The sequence below is a fragment of the Athene cunicularia genome, assembly GCF_003259725.1.
Source record: "Athene cunicularia isolate RWA chromosome 5 unlocalized genomic scaffold, athCun1 chr5_part1, whole genome shotgun sequence".
In the NCBI taxonomy this organism is placed as follows: domain Eukaryota; kingdom Metazoa; phylum Chordata; class Aves; order Strigiformes; family Strigidae; genus Athene; species Athene cunicularia.
The window spans coordinates 9,790,201-9,807,913 of record NW_020799101.1 but is presented as its reverse complement, the minus strand read 5'-3'; positions in this window follow the sequence as shown (position 1 = coordinate 9,807,913).

Below are 17,713 nucleotides of genomic sequence, written 5' to 3'. Positions count from 1 at the left end.
CGGTGTGCTGACAAAACGCACCTCGCACTGGAACGATGCTGCCTCTTACCTGTAGAGGTACCACTCCTTCCATCATACCTGAAAGGATCTCTGGGACTGTCAGCCTGGTCTGACCAGACAGGAGCATGCCCTTTTCTAGGGGATGTTTAAGCAGAGCTACTGTGTGTAACAAATAGTATAATCTTTTTTTGCTCTAGGCAGGGCCCAAGATTGAATCCTCAATCTGTTACTGACTACACAGTAGGGGCTTCCTCAAATTGCTGAATCTAAAATAAAAGTGAACAGGAAAGAGGGTAAAACATGCAGGTTGTGCAGCATAAAATTAGACTTCTCAAAAATTCCAGTTTTGTTTTTCTCCCAGATTTGTTCCCCACCCAACTTCCTCATCTTCCATTCCCTCCCCACCCATGTTTTCTGCAAAGATCGCTTTCAGAGATGCACCAAACACTTGTTTTCTTCAGAACTGGATTTTGGTCTCACTGAAGTCCATGACAGTCCTGAAGAAGGATGTGAGAGGATCACATCTGAGCCCTGGAGGAAGGACACTTTGGCTTCTGGCAGGGCATCAATTATAAAGCCAGAACATATGGGGTTTTTTATGTGCCCCTTGCAATTAGAGGAGCGACCTGAGTGATGGATAACTCTTATGCAGGCTTTCCACAGGGGCCAGTTTCACCCAGGTAAGGGTTAGCTCCACTAGGAGAGACTGATGGCATCTTGTATGGCCTGGGAGAAGTGCTGTACAAGCCACAAGGTGGTTTCTTAGCCTATCATGTAAGAGGACACTATGGTTTCTTGTATCATTTCCCACTTTAATCTGCTTATACTGTATCTGTTATAAAAGCGATTATTGTTCATTACCTTTTGCTTCAAAAATGGCCACCTGCCATTCTGGAGTACAGGACATGTTGAGAATGAAATTTATTTCAGTTCCCTCTCTTTTATCGGCAGCTTTGTCCATGGGCTTCAGGTTTGGGTGAGGAAACAAAATTTAGATTGGCTAATGCAGAACCAAAGTGTCTTTTTTAACCTTACAGGCCTTTCTAAAATGCGGCATTTTGTGCGATCCCTGGAGAGCATGTGACACCAAAGCCCCTCTCTGAAGAGCCTGACTGCATTTCTCTTACACTTTAGACAAAGCAGGCATCAGTGACATTGATACATAATTTACTCACCACCTTCAGGGTACGTTAAATTAGCAAATTCTCTAATTTGCTAGGAATTCACATAGATGAATTGATGATTAAATAGGTGACTGAACTAAAGAACCCAAATGGAGCAGTTTGTTGCTAATTTAAATGCCACCTATGTCTAGACCACTCTCCTTGTTACATTCTAATTGACCTAATTATTTCCAAAACCACCCTTTTTGTCATATCTTTTGCATTTAGATCATTCTGTATGGGGGCTGAATGTGGGAGGAGGGATGTTCTGCTGTATTCCAACAGCAGAGCATATTTTAAGCAATGACTTTGGATAGCAGCAGCAGGGACTGGTTACAGAGCTGGAAAGCTTGACTTAAACCTGGGGAGAAGATTGTGGGCTACCTGTTTGAACTTTGCCACCGTACAACCACATCCACTTTTACGATGTCTTGAGAATGAACACATCTCCGAAGAGGTTATTCCTATTTTCAGTGGAGTTTCAATATTAGCCCTCAGACATTTGATCGAGTTACTGCCATTTGACAAGCTAGTGCTTGTCAGTCCAACTGAGCTGGGCAACTGTTACTACTGTGTGCATGCTTCGTCTCTTGTGAAGGCAGTGGAATGGCACTTCTTGTGGTGGGGAAAGCAAAACTGAAATAGCGCACAGTTGCTGTAGGGAGCTATTGTTATTGCTTGTAGGAGCAAGTACCCAGAGTTACCACATCTCAGCTGACATGAGGTAGCTTGTTCACTCACAGTAACTGCATCGTGCATCTGAGCCCTGTAGAGACCTGGGTTTCCCTCACATAATAATACTATCTTTAATTTATGGTAGCGAGGACATCAGCTGTTGGATAAAGGAAAGCCAAATGTTTAAACACATTTCTATTCCTCTAGAACCTCTGTCTTTAATGTCAGAAAAACTCCCAGACCACCTATAGATATTCTCTGTGGAGAATCCGCCATGGTCACTGGTAAGCCACTGCAGTGGTTCTTCATCTGCACTAAAAACATACTCTACACATTCAGGCTGAACTGAAAACATTTAATCTTCCAGCTCTTCATTCCGTTTTACCTTTGGCTGTTGGATAACCACCAAAACTTACATACGATCATTGATGGAGCCAGAATGGGTATAATTACATTTAACTCTTCTAGATGCATGGGCAGATATCAACATGTGTGACCAAAGCAGTCTCTTGTTTCCCTCATTTAGAGAGAGAAACTGAGGTGAGGGAAAGAAAAATTACTTGGCCAGGGTCATACACAAAATCAGTGATGGTGCAAGTAAGGGAACCTGGATGGCCTGGTTCAGGGATTGTCTCATCAGGCAGGAACACTTTATCCAAAGTTCATGCTATCTTTAGCCTGTCCACTGATTATAGCTGAATTACCCCTGGCTCAGGTCTCATGGCTGCAAGAAAAGAATGAGGTTTAAGATGCATAAAAATGCATTTTGTTATTCCTGGTGGTTGCTTTGATTTTTCTCAGCTTTCTGTAGCTGGAGACATGTCAGTCAGATGCTGTGCCAGATGTTTCTCACAAACTGTCACATAAATGAAATAGCTGGAACGAGGTAGGAACGTACCCAATTGCCGACTGGCTGCCAGCACCCACTGACTGCATTCAGCAAACTACAGCTCTGCTCTCCTTCCAGTCAACCTCAGAAGATCTGCCCATCCAAGAGACCCCAAAGTGGTGATGGACTGGGAAAAGACAACGTAAGTGATCACCCTAGACCAGGCTGCCCCTTTCCCTCACTCCCAAACATTTGGGACTCCTTGGCAGGGGCTGGTTGGTGTGGGACTCATTTAGTGGCAGTTCTGAAGACCTGGGTGGAAGGGCAGTTGCACAACTGTGGACAAGAAATAGCCCAAAGCTTGTTGGTGTGAATGGTCCTGTTCCAAAAACCCTTCCAACAACATCCCCAGTAAAGGTTACTTTCTAAATCCAGAGTGCCAGGTGGACATTTCCTTCAAATGGGACTACACCTGGATCTGGCGCTTTACGGGAGATTTTCAGCTTACACAGCACTGGATGTTTTCTGTTGCATCAGGCCATCAGAAATTTCAGTCATGTACTCATTTCTCAAATTAAGTGCATAAAAAGATGGTGCAGGCAGCCAAGTCTCACACAGATCCGGCTGCATACTGCCAAATCTTTACACACTGCCAGTGACCGACACAACCAGCAGCCAAAAACAGCTTGGTAAGTCCAGCAACCTCCTCTGGAGCTGGTGCATGATGTGCAGATGCAGAACGTCCCACCTCCCCTGTATACCACAGACCAGAGGCTCCCCAGCCTGGCCCCTGATTTCCTGATCACACCACGCTACACTGAAAGCAAGGGAATGGGTCTTTTCCCTTCCTTGAGACAGTCTCTCCCTTCCCACCCTTGGATCCCCCAGTTCTTGTGGATTTTGTCCAAGAAATAAACCCTTTTTTAGAGAATTCAGAGATAAAAATGGGTGTAACAGCAGTTCTGTCCTTCCAGTGCTTTGTGCATTATTATTTACTGCACCTTCAGTTGCATCTTAGAAGTCTGCTGAAACAATATCCTACATAAATCCTTTAATTGCATCAGTGATATCTCCTCTGCCCATCACAGACTCCCCTCCCTCTTCTGGTACTTCAGGGAGCTCTTTGGTCTTTTCCAGGTTTTTCTGTATTAGTCCTCTGCTCATTTGCTATGATCAGTTTGCAGATAAATTCATGAGGTATTTGCAGATAACTTTTTTTTTTTTTTTTACTTATAGCATGATTTTTCACTTAGAATTTTCCCAAAACCTGGGAACTAAAATTCTTTTTATGTGTGCACAGTATTTTTCTCTGAACAATATTTCTGCATGCAATTAAAAATCCCTGATTCTGTACATTTTATAAATAAAGACTCTAGACATATTTAGATTACAATGATCTCTTGGGCATGAACTGTCTTTCCAGTCTCTATTTATGAAGCACACAACACAATAGTAACAATAAAAACAATGTCATCTAGTTGCATTCAGACAGTAAAGATCTATTATCAGCTATATCTGGATATCCTCCTTTCATCAGTGGCATGTGAAAAAAAATTTCCATGGAAATGTCTTACTGAAAAAAAAAAAAATAGATTTCCAACAAAGAGAAATATTCTTGGGAAATTTCAGTTTTATTCATTTTGTTATTATGCTTGTTGGAAAACTGGGCACCTTAATCCCTCACAAAAAGTTCTGTTCAAACAAAACTTAGAGGTTTAGAATGTTGAGGTAACAAAACCCATCATTTTTGTTTTTAGCCCAAAGCTACCAATAACAGAGGATATTTTTAAATTAAAAATCAAAAATTCCTCTTGCTATTCTTTTGTTTCTCAGCAAAAACTGTCGAACAACATTTTCTTGCCAACTCTAGTGCAAATAACCTCTCTTCTGGTTTTGACAACTTCCTTGGGATTATTGCTCTATTTCAAGTTCTTCCTTGTTTTCTTTCCTCTACCTTAATGCCAGCGTTGGCACTGAAGCTTCCCTTAATGATGACATATGTTCCTCACTCATTCAGAATATGATCTAACTCTTTATATAGAGCATCTGTTTATTTATCTGTGGGACATGTGGCTAGAACATAAACTTGAATGAGCTGTGGGAAAGGCCAATTTTAAATATGAAAATAGACTAACATCGGTGTACTTACAGACACTCGTAGCTCCCTAATTTCATTACTACACACAGAAAATGCTTAGACATTCTCATGACAATTAGTATAAACATTATTCTTTCCACTGGAAAAAAAATATTATCATAGCTGGACAAATAAACTGACCCATAACTTGAAAATGAGTGTCATTTCAAAATTGCCTTTGAAGGCATAATTCAGTAGCGGTGCTTAATATTCTCAGCTGTCATCGACCATGCAGTAATTAGTTTCAGTTCTAATGAATATTTATTTATATGAACAAGGTATAAGCATTGCAAATATCGTATGTATTTTACCACAGTTTATGATGATGACGTTGTATGATTGCATGTGTGTACTCATTATTATTACATGAATATTTCATAGATCCATGTAAAATGTAATTACACCCTAGTATGTTTGCTTAATGTCAGTGTCAACAGTTTGATCGAGGTGAGCATAAGACTAAGTCATTTTCTCAGTACAGATCCAAGTTTCTCATCTCTGCTATCAGGATCAAGATTTTGGGGATCATAAATCATAGTAAGGTGCTCAGGGTACTTGACATTTTCCACAGCTTGAATTGCTTGATGGACAACTTTTCCTCAACTCAAAGGCAAACATAGGAGAGGGGGGAGAATCACGTTCAGTTTCCTTGAATGTTTAATCCCAGAAGAAGCAAAGAGACAGAGCATTTAGTTATTGAGTGTGATGCAAAGATCTGCAGTCCATTTAGACATTTATCCATCGTTCTTGCTAGTTTCAGCAACAGTCCTAAATACAAGAAACCTTTGTATCCTGCTGTCAGTAGCATAAGATACTGTTTCATCGCATGCTAACACCTAAACTCTCTCTTACATCAGCTGTTTAAAAATTTCCCATTTGCCTGAAATGTTGGAAGTTCTCCATCATCACAAATATCCCCTAAAAATGAAAGATCAGAGAGAAAATAAAGCACTGCTTTCTATTTTTGCTGGTGTTTACTTTGTTCCATTGTTCACATGTCATACATGAAGCCATTTCAGTTTCCTCCATTGAGACAGTTTCTCTTGCAGTTTCAGTGTCTTTTTTGCAAAGCAAGACAGCAGAGAAAACATGTTTTAAAAATAGGAAAATGTGATTGTGACACCACAAACTTGTGTTTTGTACAGAGGAGAGGTGAATATGGTCAGAGAGAGCTACTGCACAGAAATCCCTTTAATCTAAGTTTTGAATTGACAAGTCTTACTAAAGTTGAAACTCTTCACTTTTATACTCATACCAGTCTTGGTATCAGAACCTGTGTACATTTGTGTGTGGGAGATGATTTCTCAGTATTATTCAGATACATAATTTCCCTTTTTTCTTACAATTCCCCATTTTTAGCACCTTTCATTTGCTAGTACTGCTGCCCCAAATTGTTGATAGTTGTGTCCGGGACTTCCGCATCAGCAGTTGATCATTTCTGAAATACTTTGCTGAGATCCTAAATCATGAACATTTCTCTTGATTAATCCATCAGTGCTGCAATGCCAAGGCAGCACTGTGGGCTCACCTCAGTGAATGGCTGGCTTAGTCTGTTTTGATGTTGCTCAGGGTTTGGGGGTTTTTGTAATGATGAGGGGATGGAGGGGAGGATGAGGTATGAAAGAGACCCTTTCTATAGACAGGTTCAAAGACAACTTGTTTTTCTGATCTCCTTTATTGTGAAGTGTGTGCTGACATTTTCTACTAGTTGCTCTTGACAATATCTGAATGATGTATATGGTTTTGCTCAGGACTTGACATTTACTTGCCTCTCCTGTGTGTAAGGCAGAACCTTATGTGTTCTGCAAAGGGCATATTCCCACAAGTGAAACCTCCTGGTCCCATTCCCCTGAGCATTATGGATCCAGACCACACATGGATTTCACAAGAGGTGGGTAGCAGAGGCATGGGAAGGGCTTCTGAGGTTCAGGATGCTGAGAAGCCCCATAGAGAGAGTCATCTCGTGGTCAGAAATCTCTTCTGAGGCCATAAGTGATGTGATCTCTTGGAAGAACTGATGGATTTTCTTTGCTTTTAGGAAATTATTTGGTTTGGAAAAGTTCTGGATTTGTCTTTGCCTAAAGTCCTAAGCCACGTTGGCTCATGAAGTTGAGATCATTCCCAGGTGTTTGGACCAAAACCACCAGCCAAGGTGATGGTACGCACACAGTTTGTCACAACATAGTGTGTATAGTGCCTGCCACAGGCTTTGTAACACATTCAGTTATGGTAAGAGAGTGCCCAGGCCCAGAGTCTCTGGTATTTCCCTCTAAAAGGCCGCCAGATGCCAAAGCCTTGAACGGTGCTTGGCAGAGGGGTGACAAGAGCCACAAACTTTTCAGACACTGCTGATTTTGGGGTTGTGTAGCATCTCATGTGGGCTGTTCTTCTTGGCATGACAGGTTGATTTCAGCACTTTGCTACCCTGCTTCTACCAGCCATTCCCATAATGGCTGCATACCCAGCACCATTGTAACTTCAGCTGCTAAGCCTACAGATCTTCTTGGTTTTAATCTTCCTATCCTTTTCTCCATTTCAAATCACAAAGGTCCATCCTCACGAAGAAGAACGGTCTTTCCTCATTGTGCTACTGCTTGTTCTGCAGCTGAATCTTTCTCTGATGCTTCCCTGGTGCTTTGCATCTAAGGCACAACACAAAGACATGCAATGCAATGTGCTCCTGCCTTATTATTATAGACTGATGTTGAAAGGAGTGCTGCATGTAAGATTTTAATCAAGAAACTGCAGCAAGTTTATGAGCAATATATATCTCTCTTAATTTGGCCAGCAATGAAAATATGGTTGGCAGGGGGAAAAAAGAAAACTCCTTCTCTCTCACCAATGTACTTTCCAACATGAAAAAAAGAGGATTTTGAATAAAGTGGCAATATGGATGCATTTGAAACTGCGAAATGTGATTCTTAATTGCTCATGATTGTCTCTCCAACAACTGGTAGGTTAACCACGGCAGGCTGACAGCCTGTACAACTGACAATCAATATTGTTGAAGCACAGAACCTTTGCCTGTGAGACACAAAAATATTTCATTTTCAAACACTACAGGACATCTGCTTCTGGAGAGAAAAAGTTGCTTCTTCTCGGCAATATGCACCGACTTGTAACTTATTTTTTCTCCTTGCTCGGAGGAAACAAAAGTCTTCTTTATACCCTATCCTTTCCACTAATCTGGCAGCTATCCAGTGTGGGTTTAAACAGATGTTCTGGAAAAAAATATGGCATATACAAATGAGATGGAATCCAGCAACTCAGTCATGGATTATTACAGATATAAAATACGAAGGGCTAAATTCTTCCCAAATACACATTCTGTATAATATTTGGCACTAGATGTAAGAACAGCACACAAATAAATCATTAATACCCTCATTATAATAATTACTATATATTTAGCACAAAGACCCTAGGCTGGCTCAAACCCTTCACATTAAATACTGTACAGATGCACGTTCAGACTGAGGGGTTTATTCAAATGGCTGCATGCACCAAAGACTTAGATATGTAAGTAACTTTATTTGTGCATGTTTACAGGATTAAGTCCACATGTGATTATATTATTGGCAACAATGGGCATTTCTTACTTTGCATGCTGCAGCCTTTGAATAAATCACACGATAATGCATGATTTGATGTTAAAAGGAAAGAATTTGAGTCTTGCTGTGTGTAAGTCTACTAAGCCTTAGGTCTGCCACAGGGTTAGAAGCTTAGTGGTAGAAATCATATGGTCACATAGTTCATAAATATATATTACACACACTGTGAAAATTATCTTTTTAAATGCTGAAATGCATCATATGGTCTCCTGATGTGAAGGGCAACAACCTAAGCCCTGAGCTCCAGTAACATTCCCGAGATGACCTGTAAAAGCAGCTGGTAAGGAAAGCTTGTGCCACGCGATGGGTCAACTGTGAGATGGAATGAGGGATGCTGGCAACTTTGGGAAAGGCACAAACACAGAAACTGCTTTCAGCTTTTACTGATATTGTAGAAAGTATATGGTCTGATGGACAGAATAATATCTAAGAGCAAGTGTACCTGCATGGTCCATGGAGACCTGAGCCTTCCCACACTTCTTCGTGAATCCTTGTCTCCCATATTCAGGCTGAGCTCCTGGTGGCTGGGAGCATGCCTACCACAACCTGTTTTTCTCCAAAGCTTTTATTTTTAACTTTTCCCATTTTTCCCCTTCTCTCACCTTATTTCATCTGAATTTGAAATGAATTTGCCTCAGGCAACTCTTGTGTTCTTTCAACTAAATGTGTGCTCCCAAAAAACAACCCCCATTTTGAATAGCCCTGAGAATGTACAGCAACAAAGCACAATACTTATGGAAATAAACTGAAAATATCACCTTTTTGAGCATTCACAAAGGACATTTGATTACTTGATAAATAATTCTGTTTCCTACTGTTGTTATTGCTAAACAAAATAAAATGAAAGATGCTGGGGAGATGCCAGGGTGAGGAGTGGGAGGGATTCATTTGTCCCCATTTTCCTGACTGCTTTTATTTTGAGTCTCTAACTTCTCATCATTTCACCAACTTTGGAAAAGTTACAGGGGAATGAAAGTACCGCAAACTCTAGCTTTTCTACCCCTGTACTTTTTGAAACAAGAGCTCACTCGATGGGTTGCAATGGAGGAAGACAAAAAACTGTAAATGGGGAAGACAAAAGAACTGGGCAGGTTTCTTTTTTTCCCCTGGAGCCAAGGTGAAACACCGAACATCGGAAACTTGTGAAATCTAAGGATATCAGAAAACTGCCATCTAAGACGTATCCCAAACACAACTGGAAAAGCTGCTCCATTTGAAACACCGTGAGAAAAAAACAACTCACGCTTTTCTTTCCAGAAGTCTGGAAAGTCTGTTCTTTCCTTTCCCCACTGCTGCCCGTGGCTGCTACGTGTATCTGTAGTCCGACTGCTGCAAAGGGCTGGGCTCGCCCCGCGTGCAGGGTTGCTCACCACTGGTGCTCTGTGCCAGGGGCAGATGTTCTGGAGTTGGGAAAGCAGAGGTGTTGGCACTGCCCGTGCCAGCCTGCATCGCGGCACGCACCCTCCCCGATCCTCACAGCCGCACAGACCCACCCAGCATCCACACGTACTTCATACCTCTGCAGAAGTGTTGGTGAATGGCCACACAGAGAAAGTTTCATTACATACTCTTGAGCAATTTTATCAATTTTAACTACAGAAGAAGGAGCTGGATTGAACATGCGGGCTGACTGCTGCAAACTGCCTGGTTCTGGTTGCAAGCTCAAGAAACCAAGTGAAATAAAAGTGCAAAGCTTAGTGTATCCTCTCTAAGCCAGTGAGTAAGTCAGATTTAGTGGGTTATTTGACTCTTCTATATGAATAACATCTGCAAATACACTGAATCCCTTTGGAATGGTTTTTGGTTTAAAAGAATTTGGGTTTTAGAGCATTTCAATCAGTCACTCCATGGCTTGCTGTTTTGGCCGGTCATAGTATCACGTTTGAGCCTTCCCATCCCCTGCCTCAAGAAACATCATTCTCAAAATAATCAGGTGTTTGTTATAGAAGCCTCCAAAGACAACAGCAGAGAGCCCTGATGCTATAAGCCTACTGCTGGGGATTAGAAATGAGGATGGTGCCAAAGCAGGCAAAATTAAATGAAGAAAAAGATCCAGTTTCCAAAACTCCACTGGCTACGTTTAGATTTCTCAGCAGCAACAGTTCAGTGTTAGGCTAGTTCACGCATGCATCCTGCCCCGTGTCGGTGCATCTGCCTGGCTGCTGTAGCAGGGCCAGGGACACTGGTAGCTTAAAGCATCCCAGCCATCCCGAAGGCTCTGCCTGAAAAACGATGTCTGGTCTTTCTAGGAAAGAGCTCAGGCAGAACTGTTTGCCTGTTTCACACCTGTCAACTCACAGAAAGGAATTAGTAGGATGATGCTAGAAAAATCAGTGGCCACCACACTTACCTCCATCATCTCCACCATACATCTAGAGGGCTTTTGCAACTGACACCAGTAGAAGGGGGAAAAAAAACTTTCTGCCCTGTCTCAAGACAGTAATACAAAAAGGCAGACCAAAAGTACATCTAGTCTAGTGTCTTCTCTCCAACAAAGAACAGCAGTGATATTGGAGGTGAATGTAAGAACAGGGTGAGCAATCAGTGATGCCCTTCCCAGAATATTCTTCACACTGTCAACACTGTGTGGCTTGCTAAGCCAAAATCAGTTCATTCCATTTAACACCTTTTGTTGAATTTATTGACCATCAAATTTTTTCATGGTCCTCCAAACCCATGCAGTCTTGGCACCCTGAAGGTGCTGTACCAAGGAGATCCATACCTTAACTATAATCTCATAAAGAATCACCTTCTTTTATTCATCCTGAACCTGCCATCTTGCCAAGATTATCTTCTGTCCCTAGTTCTTAACCTGGAAGAAAGAGGGAAGGACTGGTCTCCCTATACTGATCCGATCCTCCAGGATCCTGCCATCCCTCCCTGAGTTGCCTCATACCAAGGCTGCAAAGCCATCCCTCTGCAACCACCCTGGGGCTAGACGGGCATGTGGGTTAACATCCCCCCAGCCTGGACAGCAAGCCTGGGACTGGGGATGGTCTCATACACAAGCTCAAAGACAGTCTCCTGTCTGGTAAGATCCTTAGCCTCTCCCAGGCAGTGTGGCTTGATTCATCAGTGCCTGCAAGGAGTGTAGGTACACAAGTGCGAGGCACCACACAAGTGCCAGCAGCGTGACAGCAGACAGATCAGCCTGCACCCCAGCCTCTGTGTGTGTTTAGACAGACAGCAATGTTTTGCAATATTAATTTTTCCACAATTTGCCCAAACTTACTTCCTTTTTTCTTCCAGACTTTAAGGTAAGCAACCTTAAACGCAGCTCCAGAAGTGGGCAGAGGCTAAGAACATCCCAGAAAAGACATCTGGGCAGGGAGAGGTGGAAGGGAGGCACATGCCCGTATGCACCATCACCAGCCTGCCTGAGAAGAGAACTAATATCATTTGTGTGGGATTTTCCTCCCCCTCCCACAGATCAAAAGGACAGCAGCAATGCAATCTGCTGTTTGTGTAGGAAATGTGTCAGAAGAGGGAAGGAGGGGATACACATGGGAACATCTGCTCTAAGACGCCACTTGAAAATTAACCATGTAGGTCCTGATCTAGGGAGCACCTGCCTAGCATTAAGCCTCAACACAAGCACTGTGCACGTTCATGGCATCTTCTGCAAAGTCCTGGCGGAAGATGAGGGCAATGAGCAATTCTTCCTCCAGTTTATTCAGACTGGGCTTATGCTGGCAGAGTGAAGCCCTTCCTGGTGCTGCTGGGCAGGCACACACAAGGGTCACTCTGACAGCTGCGCTGAAGATGTGGGAAGAGTTGTGCAGGGCCAGAGTCACACATCTGCATCCAGGCGTACCTGGACAAGTGCAAGATTTACAACTTGGCTCCCCAAGTCATTGGCGCCAAGAGCAGGGCATGGAGGAGATGGGACTTTTTATTTCATTTGTCTATCAGGCTTTAAGCACCTAAAACCTCCCTTCTTCTGCTCCACTCATTGGTCTCTCCTTCTTTCTTCATCAGCTGGACCTGACAGCAGGCAGCCGAAGAACCCATTGCAGAAGGTGAAAGGGAGGGGCAGCGCATCCTGGGTTTTCTCTTCCAGCTGTGACTATTACAGGTGCCCTGGTCACTCACAGCCCCCCCCTTGTGCCCTTTGCACGAAAACTTGTTGCTGGAATAAATTATTTGCTGACCTGGCTTTGTAAGACTGCCACACATGAAGATAAGTACAGTGGAGAAAAAGAAAAGGAAAAAAAAAGTTGCATTCTTTCTTCCTTCTGCGTATAAAATTAAAAATCTCACATTGTCTCAGTTTAACAGAGTCAAGCACAAAAGGGAAAAAACAGGCCTGTGTTGTTCTAGGCCGGGCGCCAAAACTTGTGTGAGTTTGTGCTGGCAGCGGTGTTCTCTGGCAGAGGGTCCGCGCTCGGCCGCAGCAGAGCCGTAACCACTGACCCTGCCTCCCATGCCACTGAGTCACCTTCCTGTTAGCCCTCCGCCACCCTGAACCTCCCACACACTTAGGCAGAGGGTTGGCTTTTTTATTTATTTGGCGCATCCTGTAAAATGTGTCCCATGATTGTCATTTACTACCTGGGGTGGCATACGAAAGACTGCTGTCTCTGTGAAAACATCAACCTTAGCTCAGTTTTGGACATGGTCCAACAAATCCTTTACCCACAGAAATACTTTTACACAAGTATTTAAGTCAACAGGATTCCTTGCATGAGTAAGGGATTGTGGGATTTAGCCTTTACCCATCTTATTTTTCCAGTAAATAAAATGTACTTTTTTCAGCCTCTCTAGAGAACTTCACCATTTTTATCCTTTTCCTGCTCTTCAGGTTTTGCCTATTTCCCCAGAGTTCCCTATCACTTCAAACACCATTTAACTTGCAATTTCTTTCTTTCCAATCTCTCCTCTATATAAATTTCTCTGCATTTGCCCTCCTTACCTGTAGATATGAGTTAAATCAGCAATCTGATCTAGTTAGGAGAGATTGTTTGGATTTCAGTTTCTGCATCAGAGCTGGTCTTCTCAGTGCTGATTCTGTATCAGATGCAGCGCTGGAAGAGCTTGGAGAGTTCAGGTGTAACTCTCAATAACCAACCAAAAAACCAAAATCCCAAATTTTTAATCACAACTGATCTTAAAAGGACCTCTGCTTTCATTTTCTTTCCTTGCCTTCTTTAGTCTGGTCTAAATGCATGTAGTCACAAATCCTCCCCTGTATTGATCCCTACGATGCAGCAGAGAGCCTGAGAGTAATCCCGATTACAAAAGTGTAGTTTGAACGTTGCTCTGGACTTGAGCTGGAGGCTATCTCTGCTTCACTCGGCTGAAAATAAGTACTTAGCCTTTTGGACTATGGAATTAAAGGCAGACAAGAGCAGCAGCACATCACTCGTGTATGCTGCTGGCTACACAAACTAAGGTCCTACAGTGACTGCAGCCAAATGGACCATCTAGGCACATCCCCAAGCCTGGGTCTTGAAGGTCAGCCAGACTAAGGGAGATGTAAAAACCACGGGGTTTTGGCCACAGCTGCTTCTTACACAAATCTCTAGTCCATTTAGTGTTACTTTTAATTTAGTGCATTTTCATGACAGTGGTCTTTTCTCCCCTTCCTGCTTTGACTGGGTGACATCCTACCAGTGACACCCACATATCCCCAGCAGGTGATTACCATTCCAACTTGTTTTCTTTCACTTATTAACTGTTACAGGCTGACCTCCAGCTAAGTGTGGTGCTGAGGGTCTTTTGGAAGCATTTTTTCCAAATGTTCTTTAATAAGTGTCACCAGATTCACCAGACAAGACTGACACTTTGCAAAAGCATCAGGAGTACGTCTTAATGAGCTGGCACTTTTTCCCAAGGTTTTGCACATTTTCTGACATCTCTACCATCCCATTTTGTTTCCAATAGCAAACCCCTAAAAACCTTCTCCTCCATGGGTGCAGGTGGAGCTCAGGCTCTTTGCTGGGCTGCAGGGGGAACTCAGTAACGTGATAGCCTGGATCTCAAACTACAGCCTGAACTCGCAATGCTGTGAAGTCTGTCACTTCGTCGCACAGTGAAGCTGTGATGCAGAGCAGAGTTTTCAGTACACAAGTACAAGCTCTGAAATCAAAACTCTTCCACAGGCAGAGGAGTCTACCTGCAGCTAAATTCAAACCTATGCCCTAGTTTCAGGGTGTCCCTTCCCCCTTACTACACCTTCACCTGGGTGCTAAGCACTCGTCTCCCCATAGACCCAGCTGGGTGACCAGCTTTAAGTATCCAACTCTACAGCCATATTCTGAAGTTTAATGTTATTCATGTATTTCAGTGATTCATTAAAACAGGACTTACACTGAGAGTGTAATTAAGACCAAAGTTCCACATTCATTTCCACAGCAGCAAAAGGCAAGTTATGTAAACTCACAGCAAGTACTTCTTCTTTTACCAGAAGAGCAAGATAAAGGCCTAAAACGCATCCATAGGCAAAGCAGCAAAGGAGGGGAGCGAATGTTTTGGCAGACAGTACATAAGAGAAGGAAGTCTAGAAAGCTATTTTTATTTGCATTTCTTACATGACATTCTCTGGACTTCCCCTCCACCTGGAATACATCAAGGGAAGTGGAGCGACCAGTGTGATGGCTACTATACAGCCCTGAGACAACAGCAGCTCTTTTTGACTAGAAAAATGGTCTGTCTTGCTCTCCCCATCCCCAGCCTCCCATTTCTCTCCATCCCTGGGGGCTGGACTGCTCTCAGAGGTATGGGTTTGGCATCCAGGCTCCCAAAGGAGTCAAGCAGACACTGGGAGCATACCAAGCCCAGCTTCTCTCTGTACAGAGCTCCCAGACTCACCTCAAAATACCTATCCAGTGATGCTTCTCCCCAAATCTTCATCCCAGCTCCCCTGACTAGATTGAGGAGAACACCACCAGAGACAGGTTGAGGCATGGCAAACAGGAAGACAGATGAACATGCTCAAGGGGCTTAATATGACAGGAAGAAAATGTCCAGGGAGGATGAGGAATAGAGTTAGAAGATGATGCCAGCATGAGCACTCCAAATTACAGAGGGTCTTGGAGGTGGGAGCAAGGGGCTTGATTTTGATTTAGTACCTGATAAAAGGATGAAGAAATAGTAGAGGTGATTCCTGTGGCTATCTGGATGGGTTTGAGAGGGCAGAAATGGGCATCACAAAGGCCAACAACAGATTGTAGCAGTGATGGTGTGAACTGTGTAGCACATGAAGATTTTAGTATGGGGAATGGAGAAAAGTGTTTGGGATTGTATTATTTTAACTGGCATCTGGGATGCTTATGTTTATTTTTATTTGCTCAGGCTGGGTTGATTTGGAAAACCAAAAATCAAGAGAAGACCGAGATTATATGCCACATACATAGGAAAAGATAATCTTTTATACTCAGAGATTGCAGATTTATCTAATGAGGATCACAACACCTGTTCTAAGAATATGTTCAGCCAGCCCCACAAGTCCCAAGAGAGGATCTGGCTTAAGAGGCCTTGGACAGACAGTGGGATAGGTATGCCAACTCTCTGCCTCACAAAGCTCAGGGTAATAGTTGGAGGTAAAATTGATTTATCCTGGGACAAAACATTTTCTAAAAGAACTGCTGGTAAACTGGCACCAGAACATCGCTAGTACGAAGCCCTTTATTCTAGGTTATATTTTTGCTGAGCAAGTATTTCCATTGTGAGATTTCCCAGTCCTAATCTAGCAAAACACTTCTGTAGTGTTTAGCTCTCTCCTTCTGGGAGTTACTAAAATAAAGTGCATTGTTAACACTGTGTATTATTTGCTTACAAGTAGAGAGCAACACCAATTAAGAACCTCTCCTATAATAAGAAATTAGTAACTACACTGGACCGTACCAGTGCTGCTCAGCTTATCTGAGAATACATCAGCTTCTGATTTAAAGACTTCTGTCTGGGCCTGATAAATCTTACGCCTGGTACCAAAGTAGACACCAATTTTGTCACTTACTGTCCACTGGTATTTATGGCCTTTCACAGTCATTCTCTATATATCTTGCTACAAACTTCTATACACCTGCTAATTTATTACATGGGCTCTCTGATTTCCTTCCTGAGGATGAATACATAAACAAAACAAATAATAAAAAGGAAATAACATGCTTAATTGTATTAGGTTTTTTAAAGTAAATATATATTATATTCTGAATGTGCCAAAGAAAACCCAAGCATCATTAAAATATGGCTGCCAGGGTGATTAGCAAGGGTGCAAAAGGAAAAAAAAAAAAGCCTCTTAAAGAGAAGAGTGTGCCTTATCAATGCCATGCAAATTACCTTCACCACTGCAAACCAAGAAGAGTGTTCCCTTTACAGAAAAAAATCAATGGATTTTTAAAGGCTAAAAAAGTACCTTCCTTTACCCTTTGTAGAAAGCCAGAACGCAGCAGATTGTAGCAAAACCAATCAGAAGTTGAGAGTTAGGCAAGCTGAGTGAAACTCTGGAAGATGAATAACTGAGAGGAAGCTGTCTCCCAGCTGCTGACAAGGGAGCTGAAGTACAGGCGTGATATTAAATGCCTGGCTGGTTTTGGACGGGGATGTTGAAGCTCTTGCTGCAGAGTCAAACGTGACCCGTGCCAGTGGTACCTCTGCAGAGTCCTTTGCGCTCTTAATGCATGTCGCTAGGTTGGGGTATCCTTACTGATAGCCGTGTTACAGCAAATACAAGTTAATATGTAATTTAGATATGCAGCTTAGTGCTGTGAGCCTATCCATTTGGTAGGATGATTTGACAATGGCTCTAGCTGCTACAATATATACTCACAAATACTCCAGCACGCACAGGGTCTCGTTATCAGGAAGAAATCAGCAGGACAGCCATAAAACAAATACAACTCACATAAGCACACTGCTGAGGAGACTGTCTGCAATATATGTTCTGATTAATGTCTGGAATGGCAATAGTGCAAGTTAATGCTTCCTTGAGTCTTAGATGACGTGCTTGAAAAGATCTTTGGGAAGGTCATGCCCATTTTTATGACTTGACTGCAGAATGAGCAACCCCCTGAATGCTGACCTTGGATTTGACTGCAGGGTAAATGCTGGAGTAGATTGCTAATTGAGGAAGATCCATGGATGCCAAGGGCAGCTCCTTCTCTTACTACCACAGGGCTCAGCAACCTTTGGGGTTAAATTCCTCCCTGTTTCAGAGAAGAAAATGAAGCATTCAGTCCTTCTAATGTCCACTGCTGTCTGCAAGGGATAAATCAACCTTTGGAAAAGTTTGGAAGAACTTCCGCAAATAAACCTTGCTATGACCGATGCACTTAAAGTATCTTCAATCCTGCAAGTA